The 13,952-nt window shown below is 37.9% G+C and overlaps 1 long non-coding RNA gene across 2 annotated transcripts in view; it reads right to left on the bottom strand.

Moving 5' to 3' along the window:
* Positions 1–6: 6 nt before the first annotated feature.
* LOC108448765 overlaps positions 7–13,952 on the bottom strand; it is a 23,767-nt gene continuing 9,821 nt past the window's right edge. Inside the window, exons 3-6 of one of the 2 annotated variants that reach the window (XR_001864786.1) lie at positions 10,954–10,998; positions 7,980–8,031; positions 1,657–5,189; positions 7–198 (exon numbers count right to left, since the gene is read on the bottom strand). This is a non-coding gene — a long non-coding RNA (uncharacterized LOC108448765). The remainder of the gene's footprint in view (positions 199–1,656; positions 5,190–7,979; positions 8,032–10,953; positions 10,999–13,952) is intronic. The other variant, XR_001864785.1, reaches the window with a different exon arrangement.

The raw sequence follows: 13,952 nt of genomic DNA, 5'->3' as shown, positions 1-13,952 counted from the left end.
AGTTCCAACTATTCTAATTTGCATTGTAACTCTATTCCTAGAACTTAGAAAACTGGTTCAAGGGGGGGTAAATCTGGTTTCCTGTGAGTCCATCCTTGTAAAGCTTAATAAATCATGTAGTAATTTCATTTTCTGAGTCACTGTGCTGGTTTTGCAGCATATTTGCCAAAAAGCAAAAGTTCAGAAGAGGGATGCAACCTGTGAATAGAAAAAAGGAGAAAACTGGAAAAAGGGGGTAAAAAGTAAATACTCTAAATATATCTATATATACACTTCATATATGCTTTAATTTATATATATATATGTACACACACAAAGTGTAAGTCCTAAAGGCTGCACCTGCAAACAAAATCCTTCAGTTTAAGAGCCAGTATACATCTGCTAGCTGCCATTCTGACACGCTATGGGAAAGTTGGCTCCTTTTGCTGTACATTTTATTAGAAGAAAGAAGGGAAATCTGGATGGTCGTTGGACGGTTTCCAGGGCTACAGTAAACCATGCTACCTGAAAACAACCCAGAGGACAAGAGTTCATGTTTCCTCAAAAAGCTCAAAAATAGTCTAAACCTAGTGGTGACTGAGAAACAGAGAGGAGGCAAAAAGAAAAAACAAATGCAAAATGTAACTACATCTAGAGCACCTCAGCTCTATGGAAATGAGATTTTTTTTGAGATGCCTTCAGTACCTCATGCACATGGTAAATTATTTATTAATATAACCTGGTACAAAAATTATGTGAAGAAAAAGAAGACAAAATTAGGCCCATGATAATCAATTATCAAATGTTCACTATCTAGATTTTCAGTGGATTTTTTTTTAAATAGTATTAAGTGCCTAGAAATGGTTGGGTTCAATCATATTAATTTATTTGTCAAGACACAGCATAATAAATACTTAGCAGTCCTGGATTAAATGTCCATATGTCAAATTGCTGTTCTGTTCGCTATCAGGTGATGTTTATTTGTTCAGAAGCCTGTCAATATTCTTCAGAGGTGCTATTAACACCTAAATTTAAATTCTTTACGTCTGTACATTATTTATGCTGTCTAGGGGAAACGACTCTTCATAGCAAGAACTTAGTTTAGCATTGTGGGCTGTCTACTGCAATGTCCTCTATCTGTCATATGATAAACTGAGGAGAAACATTCTTCTAATTTAGATATTTGAGTTAGTTGCCAAATGGCAAAAAGGATAAATATCCTAGTTTCTCTTCTTTTTAAATACTTCTCTCAGGATCTCATTTGATCTTGGGGGTAATTTACTATTTTAAAAGTAGCAGGATTAAGCCTTTAGCTAGAAATGAAAGCAAAGTTACAGAGAGAAAGAATATGAGAAGGAATAATATATTAACATGGCAAATAATTTAGCCATTTTTCTGTTTGCATTTTAACCACTTCTTTAGAGCTAATTAAATCAGAACATTTAGCTGTACTTTTTATCAAGAAAATGGTTTTTTTAATCTGCCCTCTCTGAAATTATCAATTTGAAAGATTAGACTGTAAAAAAAACCCTGTGTATTTCATCCTGAAATGATCTTCAAGTTAAAATATAAGTCAGTGAGGGTACAATATAAACCAATACACTCTAAAGATACCAATTTGTGCCTTTTTAATTCACCGGGTGAAAAAAAAGAAAAAATAGAAATGTTTTAACTTACTTGGTTCAGAGGAAAAGTGATGGTTTGGTTCTTGCCATTTCTGAGATTCAGAAATTTCTAAATTTCACCTCAGGTATCTTCCAGACCATTTCTTCATTATTTCTTTCAGCTTTTCCAGTTTCTAATTTTCCACATAAAAATGTATTTTCATTTATAGATATGACATAAAGTGAACGTTTAAATAAAGTAACTGTAGATAGCAAGCACAAAATTTTAACAAGGGTAATTGACCAGTCAAACAAGCTCAGATTAACTGCGGAGTATTCAAAGTTTTATGTTCAAAGCAATGCTGGGAGAGGGGTGTTAGGACAATAGTGAGTATTAAACAAGGAACATAAATTAGGCGGTCCAATCTCAATTCGGTATTTGATATTTCTAACACAGAGGTATCAGGGTAAACATGGAAGCTTGTGCTTAACTAAAACATAGACAAGATGATTTATATGTCTTGTTCATCTCTATAGATACTTGATATTTTACAGTCATCAAAGCAAATGCTTCAGTCGTAGCAAACTGCTGAAAATTAGAATTTGAAATGTGAGATCCAGCACTGCCTTCTACATCAGCAAATTACATATATTATTTAAATGTATGTATATTTTTATGTAAGTGTTACCCACGCTACTGCTCTGTGGGTTTAACCTCATGTTTGCAAATCACACGACTGGCAGAGTTCGTAATCCCAAAATCACCAAGGACCCTAAAGCCTTGCAGTAGACTAACAGGGTAAGACACTGCCATAGAAATAAATAAATATATAATAAACCATGCAGAAGAATTTAAAACCTGAACTATATATATATTTGAACTTTTGTAAGGCTTAGAGCCAACTGAGCAGAATGTTAGCTGGCATGAATCCAGATGGTGCCCCAATTTCCTTAAGGAGACACCAGTGTCTAGCCTGGTGTATCCGTTATTATAAGAATAAAAAGAGGACAAATATTAAGTCCTATTAAAGTAACCCATATGGACCCCCCGAAGTGATAAAGTGAAACAGCACACAGTGTTCCTTCCATGTGCTAATTTGCAGCAGAAATTTCTGTTCACTCCCCTCTTTTCTAACAAGAACTATTTCTCTTTGTGACTGAGGGGAGTGCAGAGAGCAGAATAGTCCTGGAAATAGCAATTTAACCTCTTGCTGATTCAACAACAATTTAGCTAAACAAGTGGAGTCTTCAAATGCACTTATTTAAGAGGAAAAATGTTTCTCTTAAGCACTTATTGAAAGGTCTGGGGAAAACCATGTGTATTCTTACCATGGAAATCCCCCCCTTTACTCACATTAAGTGCTCCTCGCTCATCTCTGCAGAGATGATGTTCACATTGGACTAGAGGCTGATAAGATCTTTTTCATAAGAGATATTTTAATTACTTTACCAGATATAACATGTATAACATATTTATATTTTAAAGTATTTGTTTCATTACCTATTTTTATAAAACATTTATTGCAATTATATTTGTCATAGAGCTCAAGAGAAAGTAGGAGGCGGGGAAACACGAGGGGTCAATGGAAAGGGAGAAGATTGAAATCCGTCTGATAGAAGTAAATGTAAGGGGAATAGAAGTTAATTTAGCCATCTGATATCTGGCCCAGATATGTGTAAATCAGGAGAGCAGAACTCCTTTCATAAAGGCACGAGGTTATTTCTTTAGACATGAAAGTGGTTAACAGGGCATATAATTTAAAAATCCTGCTTCCACAACAGATGGTTTTATTTACCCTGTTAGAAACTTGACATGGGGGAATCTTCCACTGGAAGCGCAGTTGTGTGTGCTGCAAAATAATCAGATCTGGGTCAAAAATCAGACTGCACTAATACTTGGTGCCAGTGTTTATATAAGATTGTCACAATCTGTCCAAAGCAGGAAAAGATCCAAATAATTAAATGTATTTAGTGTGTGATTTTTTCCCTCCGAAAATAATTGTGACCATGTCTCAAGTGAAACATCCATAAGGGAACAGGTTTCCAGTGCTGCTTTTTTCCATTTGGTACAGTGCTTGCAGTGTGACTTTTGCAACATCCTTTCTTGACATCAGCCTTCTGATAGGTTCTGGGAAATATGAAGCCATATAAAAATCAGGGTATGCTGAAGAGAGGCTTATGGATGGAAACACTGCAGAGCAGCTCTAGGAGACACTAGAAGGAAATGCTGGAAAACACTGCTCAATCCTCTTCAAATTTCCTTGCTAGTGAATGTCTCAGACCTAAGTACCAAGTCCTGCTCCTTGTTTTTCTGCCCAAGAATGCTGCTGATCAGTCTGACCAGAGGAAAAGTAAAAGGTGCTGTAGCACAAGGACACCCAAACAAGTAATTAAAGGAGAGCCTGGAAAATAGGAGGCAGCATCTCAGTACCCTGTGTTAGGTGAAGGGACATAATGTTTTGTTTGGAGGAGAAGTGGCCTAAGTTAAAATGGAGATGTTTTTCCAGAGTCCATGGGCATCCTGCATGCATGACAGAGCTGCCAGGAGATGATACCCCTTTAAAAAATCCATTTCCTTCTAAATTCAGTAACTATCCATCCTGTTCATACAGTAAAGGATAAAAATGTGTGGTTAGCTTATGGATCTTGAGGGTTTGGGGATTTTTTTCCAAATTTGCCTAAAACCAGAAGCAGCTTCTAATGAAATTAAGGTCATTGACCAGTTCCAGTGTGATTTGCTATTAGCAGCAGTAGGACCAAACTCCCATAGTGGTTCAGTCATAAGCATAACCTAGACTATATTTTTCTGTTGTTTGCTTCAGAGAAAGGTCATTAGCACAACAAAACTACACTGGTCTGACTGGGCTTCTCACAGATCTTCCTTCAAACTGTGGAGCCAGAATGAGAGAACAACAGAAGCGGTAAATTAAAGATATTAATTAAAAACACAGAATTGGGATGCTGTTCAACATTACTAATTTCTGAATTATCATTAACCTAGAGCTGTTACTAATTTTAAGTAGGAATGAACCATACGAGAGTTTTATCAGTTCACTAACAAGAAATTTTTTAAGGGAAGTGAAAAGAAGTGATACCAGCACTCATCTGCAGCTTCATTGTTACTGTACAAGAAACTGAAAAAGGGTGGCTCAATGGCAAGCTAGCAAAACTGTTTTATACAGACATTCACTGAACAGGACAATCAGGATCTTGGGGGTTTTCAGAAAAAGAAATGAGGACAATTTTAAATGCAGTTCTTTAAAAGTAAATGTATATTGCAAGGGCTGGAAAGCTGATTAATGTTACTTTGGGTTTTATGGCTTGATTATCTATAAATTCTGCAGTGCTGCTGCAACAGCAACACAAAATTGTATGTGGGGTTTTTTTTTTAATTGTGGCATTGATTTCTCTGAGTCTCTCATTTTTCTCATACTGAAAGTTTGTTGACTCGCTGATTTTCACACTGTTGGGTGTCCAAGCTGTGCCTGGCTCAACCGACCAAGCCTCGTATCTTGGCTCCATTAAACCGAGTGGCAAGCTGGCTGCAGAGGGAAGGGTTTCATGTGTTCACAGCAGATGTTCTAAATTGCCTCGAGGGCATTCGCACTGCAAAAACAGGAGAACACGACAAAGTCTACAATTTCTAACATATATACCAAGCAGCTGGAAGCTTCTCAGACTTTCCACGTGCTATGGAGGTACTTTGCAACGTATCAATGTCAGAAGTTCCTACTTCAACATTTTCCATAATGATTTCCAAGGAAAGAGCTCTAGAAGTCAGGAAAATGCATGGGTTAGGTGCTGTGCAAATTGTGTGTCCTTTGACATAAACCAATTCCTTCGAAGTGTTAATTTGGAGAATTTTTCTTCTTACTCCCTAAGTTTAAAAGGCAGCTAAAGCACTCTGGTAATGATAAATTTTTGAGATAAGACAATGGATAACAAGGCTAAAACAGAATAGTCCTTTTCTTCTTTAATTCTGGGTATGGCGTAAATTTCTTCTTAGGAAGCCTTGGGGGCCACTAACAAAAAAATTTTTTTCTTTGGAGGAAATTTAATTTTAAAAAAAGAAGCAGACAAATCAATCAATGGATATTGTGGACAAAATACTTTGTACTTGCCTCCATCAAAACAAATGGATGAAATTGGAGGGGGCAGGAGGAAAAAAGGGGGAAAGAAAGGAAAGAAGGAGACAGTATTTTTTCCCGTTTCTAACAACACCATGTATTTTACTTTTGAATTTTTTCCTGACCACAGTATTGTCTCCTCAAGGAAGTGAAGTTAGTTAAATTGCTCCTGTATGTGTTTTTTCTATTAATACCACTTGCAAGCAGCCTTCCTGCAGTTTGATTCTGTGTCTTTCCTTGGCCACATCTGCCAACTGTGTGAAAGCATATGTGCGAGATCAGTGACATTGAGGAAAGGCAGAACACTGACACCACGTTAATTCTCCGTGGCCAGGCTCTGTGGATGGCGTGTGGTGGGGCAGTGACCCTTCTCCCGGCAGTGGTCCCTTGGAAGGGCAGATGCTAGGCAGGGAGAGCTTGTCACAGCACCTGTGCAGACCGAAGGAACCTCTGCACATCTCAGTCTGCGATAACAGACTGCAATTTCTGCTTTACGGGCAGAAAATGGTTTTTGTTGAAAAAATTAATCAATGTGATTGTGCAGGTAGTCACAGAAATTACCATATTCTGAGGCTCATGAAACCATTTGGGTTTGTTCAGAACAATAACTCCCATCATGTACCATTGCTACAGTGATAGCAAATTTATACTAGGTCCTACAACAGAGAGCATGGTTGTTTTCATGAGTTCTGTATCAAAACCATATGTCTTTGCTTGGTTACATGGGTCTTTTCTGGACAATGATAAACAATAAGTAAGAGCTTCAGTATTATCTCATTATCTCATTAATAGCTTTTTTCAAAAGCACAGAATTTTGTTAGATTTTAGCATTATGTCCACGCACATAAAAATTCAGAAGACAATTCGTTGACATAAAATCACTAACCTAACATCTGAAAGAGCCCTGTGGGAGGTGTGTGATGGTTTGAGATGTGCTTATAGTGATGGATAACTACTTCAGGCACCACGGCTTCCAGGGTGAATTATTTTCAGAGAAGTCAGGGTTTGCAGAAGGTGAGGGTGGAAAGTCAGGTCCCTGTGAATGAGTTCATCTATCCTTGCTGGACACACTGTCCTACCTGCTGTGACTTTCCTCCAAAGAACTTTGCCTTGCCATGACCTGACCTCGGTCTGTTATTTAGACATCAAAACAGGCAGATATTTTCAGGTTGATACAGTCAATCCTACCAGCAATGTGTACCTGAGGCAAAACACCTGAGCTGTCTGTGGTGAACGGATGTGACACTGAACACATCTGCCTGTTATTAGGGAGATCTGGAGACCCACAGGTGTAGGATTTTTTAGTTTAATGCATCATTAACAAGAAAAAAACTCTAATTTGAAACAGAGAAGACAAACATTAGAATTTTTTTCAATCATTTAAGTTACATAGTTCTCACTCAAGAAGCTTTGATCATGTATAATCCTGTTGAAAGGCTGACTTGTAATCAGCCTCACATACATTATGTTGCAATGCTGTAGCACTAGTGCATGACAGAACTTTATTTTCCATTAATTCATTCTTTTCTGGAAATATAAACACTCTATATGCTTAATATCCCTAAAAATGAATATTATTGCTTCTTAAAATTGCCTGTTAATGAGAATTTTGCTTGCTATTAAAGAAATCTGAGTGCCTGAGGACCATCTTCCAAATGCTGACGCACCTATTTTCAACACCAACAGTGCTGAACAATCAAAACAAAATCATCCCAGACACTGCTTTTAGTAAAAGAAACCATATTTTTTAACTGATCAAAATAGATGTTTACAGCATCAGTGAACCACAACTGATTTTAAAGTAGGTTTTCACTGAACTTATGAACAGTTTTGTATCTACTCCAGCGCAGCAGTGATGGCTGTGCAAAAACATCCGTGCAACAGGCAGTTATTTTCTAAGGAAAAAGCCTGTTGTTCTAAGAAGGTGCCAAAAAACAAAAAAGGTAGGAAAGTCTGCACTGAGCTGAGTCATAAAATCCATGCAAATACAGGGCCAGGTAGAGCTGTTGGCACTTGCAGAAGAACCATTTCCCCAGGCAGGGATACTCTGACTGCAGGAGGGGGCTGAACACACACTGGTGTGTGGGAAAGGCTTCTACGAACCCCAGTCACATCCAGTGTACCTTACTCTGGCAGCAAAGAGCTTCTGTGTAGTAACAAATCACCTAATCAGGAATAACTGAAAGCATAACTGTGCACTCCACAGAAAGAATGGAATTCATACTGTTATCAGTTTTACAGAATATTAACTAAATCTGGATTATCCTACCTGCAGTTTTTCATGTAGACTTGTAAGAGCAAGAGCTTCATGCAGTCAGAATCTGAAAGGAAATAGTTACCCAGAGTTGTTGATACAAATCTTGTGTTTCAGGATTAAAAACCCTTCTTCCCAGTTTTGCAAACTTAAAGCATTACAGGAGAAACAGAACAATTCCTTATCTTACTTTCACGCATAAGTAAGGGCTTCTGATAGCTTTTGGTGACTGATATTATACACGTGGAAGCTGGATTTAAAGCTTAGCACAGTTTGAATATCTGGATTTTTTTCTTTCTATTTTCTGCTTTTTTTTTCCTGTGCTGGGAAGCAGGGAGGGGAATCCCTTCAATTTATTCTAGATATAAGTGTTAAACTTCAGCGTATTTTGGAAAATCTTAAATTTACACAGAATGTGGCACTGATGAAGGAAATAGCTGAATAGCCTGTTTAAAAATGCTAAGATTATTTCTATGTAGCAACAGTGAAAGAGAAAACATTTCCCCAAACTTCTAGGTCTAGTGTCTGCTTTTTGTAGCTGCTTATAGATCTGTGATAAATTCTTTGGCTTACTATTAAATCTTAATCCCATCTGCATTTGTGTTTAATTTTTGGCTGGCACTAATAATGTAAAGAACATTTCCCTGCCCATGGCAGGGGGTTTGGAACTAGATGATCTTTAAGGTCCTTCCAACCCAAATTATTCTGTGATTCTAATGTAAAAAAAGGTTTACAAAATTCTGTGTTTTTCATCATATTGGAGAAAGAGATCATATTTATAGGGGTATACTCAAACATAAAATATGGATAAATAATCTTGATCAGAAATCATATTTTCATTATATTCTAGTAGGATACAGGAATACCACATCAAAAATCTTTCATTTTGTACTTCTGATATCCTGTGGTGGTGTTCTGAGGGAGCTAGAGAGCTACTGGCAGTCGTGGGTGTATTTGTGCTTGTTCCATTCTAATTCTGTGTTGACGTGGAAAAATAAAAGAAAGACAGAAATTAAGTTTAGGGGGAAAAAAGAGTTTGCCTCCACTCAGTTCTAAGTAGAGATATATTGACACCACAAAACCTTCTTTTGTGGCAGTAGGTGTAGTCACTGATGGAAAGGTGTCCTTACTGGACAGCCGGAAAAGGAAGCCATGGACTGAGTGGGTCTGACTGATGATTTGAGACAACACCTCCAAAGGGACCACTGCTGTTTCCAGCTGAAGCATCTAAGCAGGCAGGTACCCCCTACTGCCCTGGTCCATGCAGTGTTATCTTTTGTCTCCAGGGCTGTCCAACTGACATGCCTCCTATGTAATGTTAATTGTGACGAGGGCCAAGGGGAGAGGGTGAGATAAAAAACCCTCTGCATTTATCACTTGATAATGCATTTTAACCATTTGGCAGCATATTAGGATACCTTTTTTTCCCAGCCACTTGCATTTGTTTTGTAAAAAAGCTTTCTATTCTTAAAGCAATACTGGGTAAAAGAACAGAAGTAAAAAACTTTTTGAAATTCACTTGTCTAAATGCAAAAATAATCCGTCTGAGAAATAAATATTTTGCAAGCAAATATATAATTTAATTTCCTTCTACCAAAAACTGCTGAAGGTATTGCACATAACTAATTAGTGCCCACAAGAAAGGAGAACTTTTTGATTTTGTTTATTCTGATTCCCATGATGCTGACATAGTTGTTTGTCTGAGAGAGGAAGCTGACAAAACATAAGTGATATTAAAGAAAACAATGCTTTCTATATTATTATTTATACTGAAAATAAAGTGAAAGTAATGCAACATAAAATTATGTGGCTTTTTAAAAAATAGTTCACTGAGGATGCATTTGTAATGATACATCCTGGGTTTTTGCACAGCCAGTGAAGTTTTATATCAAACATCTCATAATGCACCTATTGGAGAGGCCCAAGTATAATTTAGGAAACCCTATATATTCCCAGCATACCGCTGAGAATAGTGTAAAGAAATACTTTCTTTCCTGGGTTAATTTCCAGCATATCTGTTTTTAGGAACCGTGCACTTCTTCATTATGTATAAATACTTATTTTTCCCCTACAGGCAATCACCACATAACACATAAATGCTGCAAACCATAACTATACATAAATAAATAGTCCCACAAGGACTTTCTACAGAGACTGTATTTTCTGATATTCAAAAACATATTCTCCTGCTCTTTTGTTAGATGTCTAATTTCATTTTCACCTAAAAGTATAGGACAAGGAACCAAGCCAGATCCTCACACATTAGGAAACCCATACATGCCCACAGTACATGGAATTATTGGCTCAGAAAGTCATTAGAAAGGTGTCCAGCCACTAACTTTTCATTTGTTGTATCAGGATTTGATGCCAATCCATATGTATCAGGCATGAACTGTAACATCAGAGTAACCTTCTTTACTGCACTGCTTAATAGTGTCCTCAATACCACAAGGTTAGTTCATACACTGAACCAAGAAAAATACATCAGTTCAGTGTTAGAAAAATTTTCTTAGATTTGAAGAACCAAGCCAAGAATTTTGTTTTATTTCAGTGGAAAAAGTGTTGTTTTGGACTTTTTACAGTTACGGCCACAAATGGATGCATGATATAAACTACAGACATCAAGGAGGGAAGACAAACCCCGCATGAGAAGAGTTTACAATTGCTTCGCTTGTCTGCTATACTGGTGTCTAGAATAAAGATGAAGTACCAATTGTAAAAGACTTAAAAATCTTGAAAGAATGAGGAGGTATAGTTTTCCCTGGCACCTGGAGCCCTGTTTCTAAGGGTAAGGAAATTGAAATCTGTCTGCTGAGTTCTGTCCTCGTAAACCTGGTTGCCTAATAGCATCCTGTAGGCCCGTGACATGGTAATAAGCTGGAACCTCAGATTAAAAATATGTACAATATGAGGAGAGACTATACAAATTGAAATTCCATCATTTTAAAATATTTGAGGAAGAAGGCAGTGATGTAATTAAAGTACTTACATTTTTGAATAGGATAAATGAGGTCAACTCAAGTTGCTATGTGCACTGCAAAAAACAAAAAAATGAATGTTAGTTAAATAAATAAACATGCAGCAGGTGTTTCTAACTACTTTTTCATGCACAGAGTTATAGTGAAATAGTAGCTGTATCAAACACAGGAAAAATTAGCTCATTCAACAAAGAATTAAAAAGAAAAGACACAAGCAATAGGCTATAGATAAGGAACCTGGAAGTATTATTTTTAGATGCCTGAATTACAGCCATTAAAAAAATTCTTTTCCAGCTCTCACTCTGCCTTTAGTTCCTATAAATTAGTAACACACATTCCGACAGAAATAGAACTATGTTGCACACTCGCCTCTGAAAACAGAGGTGAAACACATCTTCCGAGCCACACAAATAAATCCAGGCTCTCAATATCCCGACTCTAGTAACAGTCTGTGAAAGCAGGTGTTTGTTTCGAGCATTCCTGTTTATTTTACACTAAAGTCATATAATGCCATTAATGCCCACTTACAAAAATTTAGAAGACTAGACAAAGTCTTCTCCAGAAGTGATGGCAGTTTTCATGGAACAGTGTAATTTTCAGGACAGAAGAAAGAAGACATCAGTGCTTTAATGACAGAGTAGGTATTGAGATTAAATGCAGCAGCTCAGCAAAGCTGGCCTAGATTTCAAAAGAACAGCTCACAAACTAAGATTTTAAGAGTAGAGTGGACTTTCCTTGACTTCTCCACTGTCCCTGCACAACACAGCAGGACATGTTCCCTTTGGCTCACATACCCCACTTTGTACATCTACTACCCAACAGATACACTAAACAACAAGTTCAGCAAATACTAAACAACATCAAACACTATTCAGTAACTTTTTTCCAGTTTTACCTAGCCATAAGTCAGCCTTTTCCATGCAATTAGGTCATGTAAGAAAGGAAGCAATGCCAACAGCAGCTGCTTTATGTAACTCACTTCAGATATTTCCCAAGGGGAAGAATTTTGCCAGTCATATTTCACAGAATAAATGGTGGTGCTTTTTCCAGGAGTTTGAGCCTTGTGGTCAGACACCCATGTTGTAGCATTGCCTCTGTCATTGCTGGCTTTCTGTATCATATGCAGCACTGCTGAAATACAGAGACCTTTCAAATGACAACTCCCTAGAGTCCTCTTCTGAAGGACTCCTCTTTCCCAAGATTAGTGATGGTGTTCTGACATGCAGAGCACTTGGCATACACATAGTGCATATATTAACATACACGCCAAAAGAAAAATTCAAACTATTCAATAAAAATTAAGTTCTTAAACTTTCCAACTTTCCAGTTTTCCCTCAGAGGGGCAAGTCAAGATGTTCTGTTGCCTGAAGGAGACCAAGAGCATCACTGTGATTTTTTAGTTTTATTCCTCTAAACAATCCCTATCTGACGCATCTTAAAAGTCAATTCAAACAAAACCTGAATACCCGAAGGCACAGCTGAACTTCTGTGTCAGAGAGCTCTCTCAGGCCATGCCCTCACACAGTACTAACTACACTCCTCAGGCAGCTCCTGTGTCACCAAAGAGCAAGTATTTCTTCAGTGTGTGATTGATACCTGGCCCAGAACATTTCACCTCAGCATAACTCCATCCTTGGAGATACTCATAAGTCATCTGGGGATGGTTGGAAGAGACAACCACCAGAGGTACCTTCAGCCTCAACCATTCTGCCATTCAGTAAGGGCTTAATAGGGTTTAACAGGCTGCATGAAGCACTTTATACTGGATTTCCACCCACAGATTATACGTTTCTTCATTTATCAGGGCCTTAACTTGTGTCTTTTTTCTCCATTCGAATCTTCAGAGTGCACCCGGGCTGTCTGCAAGGCACATCTGGGTTGTATGAATGAAACTATCAAGCACATAGAGACCATCTCCAGTTTACAATTCCTTATATGGAGCTAGGTACCTTGACTCCTTGAGTGATAATTTTCAAGTTATTATTCTGATGGATATTATTCTTCAGGTTTCTTTGTGAGAGTTTTTTCATGTGCAAGCAATTTCCCTTTATTTGCTAATTTTATTTTAAATTGCTGAGAACAGCAGGAAGCCAAACAAGAATAAAGGTCCAGTGGTACCTTCGCCTACATTTGGACAAGCTGATTATGTGCCATCTGACCCCTAAATGGGATCTTTTTCTAGCACTCCAGAAGAATAAGAAAGTCTCCCCTTTGCCTACCAAAACAACTCTGTGAACAAGGATTTCACCTTAAACCTTAAAGATCATCTCATTTAAACTCCCCTGCCTTGGGCAGGGACACCTTTAACTAGACCAGGTTGCTTAGAGCTGCATCCAGCCTGACCTTGAACACTTCCAGAGATGAGGCATCTGCAACGTGCTGTAGGTGTGAGCCCCCCACTTTTGGCTGCCCCCCTCGTGTTGCATTCTGGGGACACAGAGCAATGTCACCTCTCTGGTACAGCTTAGCAGAGCAACCAGCAGGTCAGCACACCCCGAGCAGGCAGGTTTTGAATACAGGAAAGTGAACATGAGGGCCAAAGGAGAGCCATGGACTAGCAGGGATTTTTTTGCAGGCTCCAAAATGTTCCTGTTCAGATAAAAATGGTAACACTGGCACTGTTTTCTTGCCCCGAAGTAGCTGATTTCATCTAAATGTTACACAGTCCTAGAGGAATTGGAAGGGTGAAAGCAGGAGGCAACTTTAAAAAGGGAAGATTTTGTATTTTCAGGGCAGGGTTTATCTCTTTGTTCTACACCATTAATTATACATATCATGCATCTGATCTGACAGTTTGATATGCTTTGCATCTTAGGTGAATCTTTTTCCTGGGAGGGAGGAAAGAGAAATTAAAAACTTGCCAGGGTTAAGACTCAGGAGGAGACCTCCCTTGTCAGGATATTATTATATTTTTTTAAAGTCTATACAGTTGCTGAACACAATTTTCAAAGCAAAAATTTTTGTCTAAAACTCAGATCCTTAAACCCACAATACAGAAACTTAAATAAGA

The sequence above is a fragment of the Corvus brachyrhynchos genome, unplaced genomic scaffold, assembly GCF_000691975.1.
Source record: "Corvus brachyrhynchos isolate BGI_N302 unplaced genomic scaffold, ASM69197v1 scaffold98, whole genome shotgun sequence".
NCBI lineage: Eukaryota > Metazoa > Chordata > Aves > Passeriformes > Corvidae > Corvus > Corvus brachyrhynchos.
Note: the sequence above shows the minus strand (reverse complement) of the source record. Positions and strands in the feature narration are given on the sequence as shown.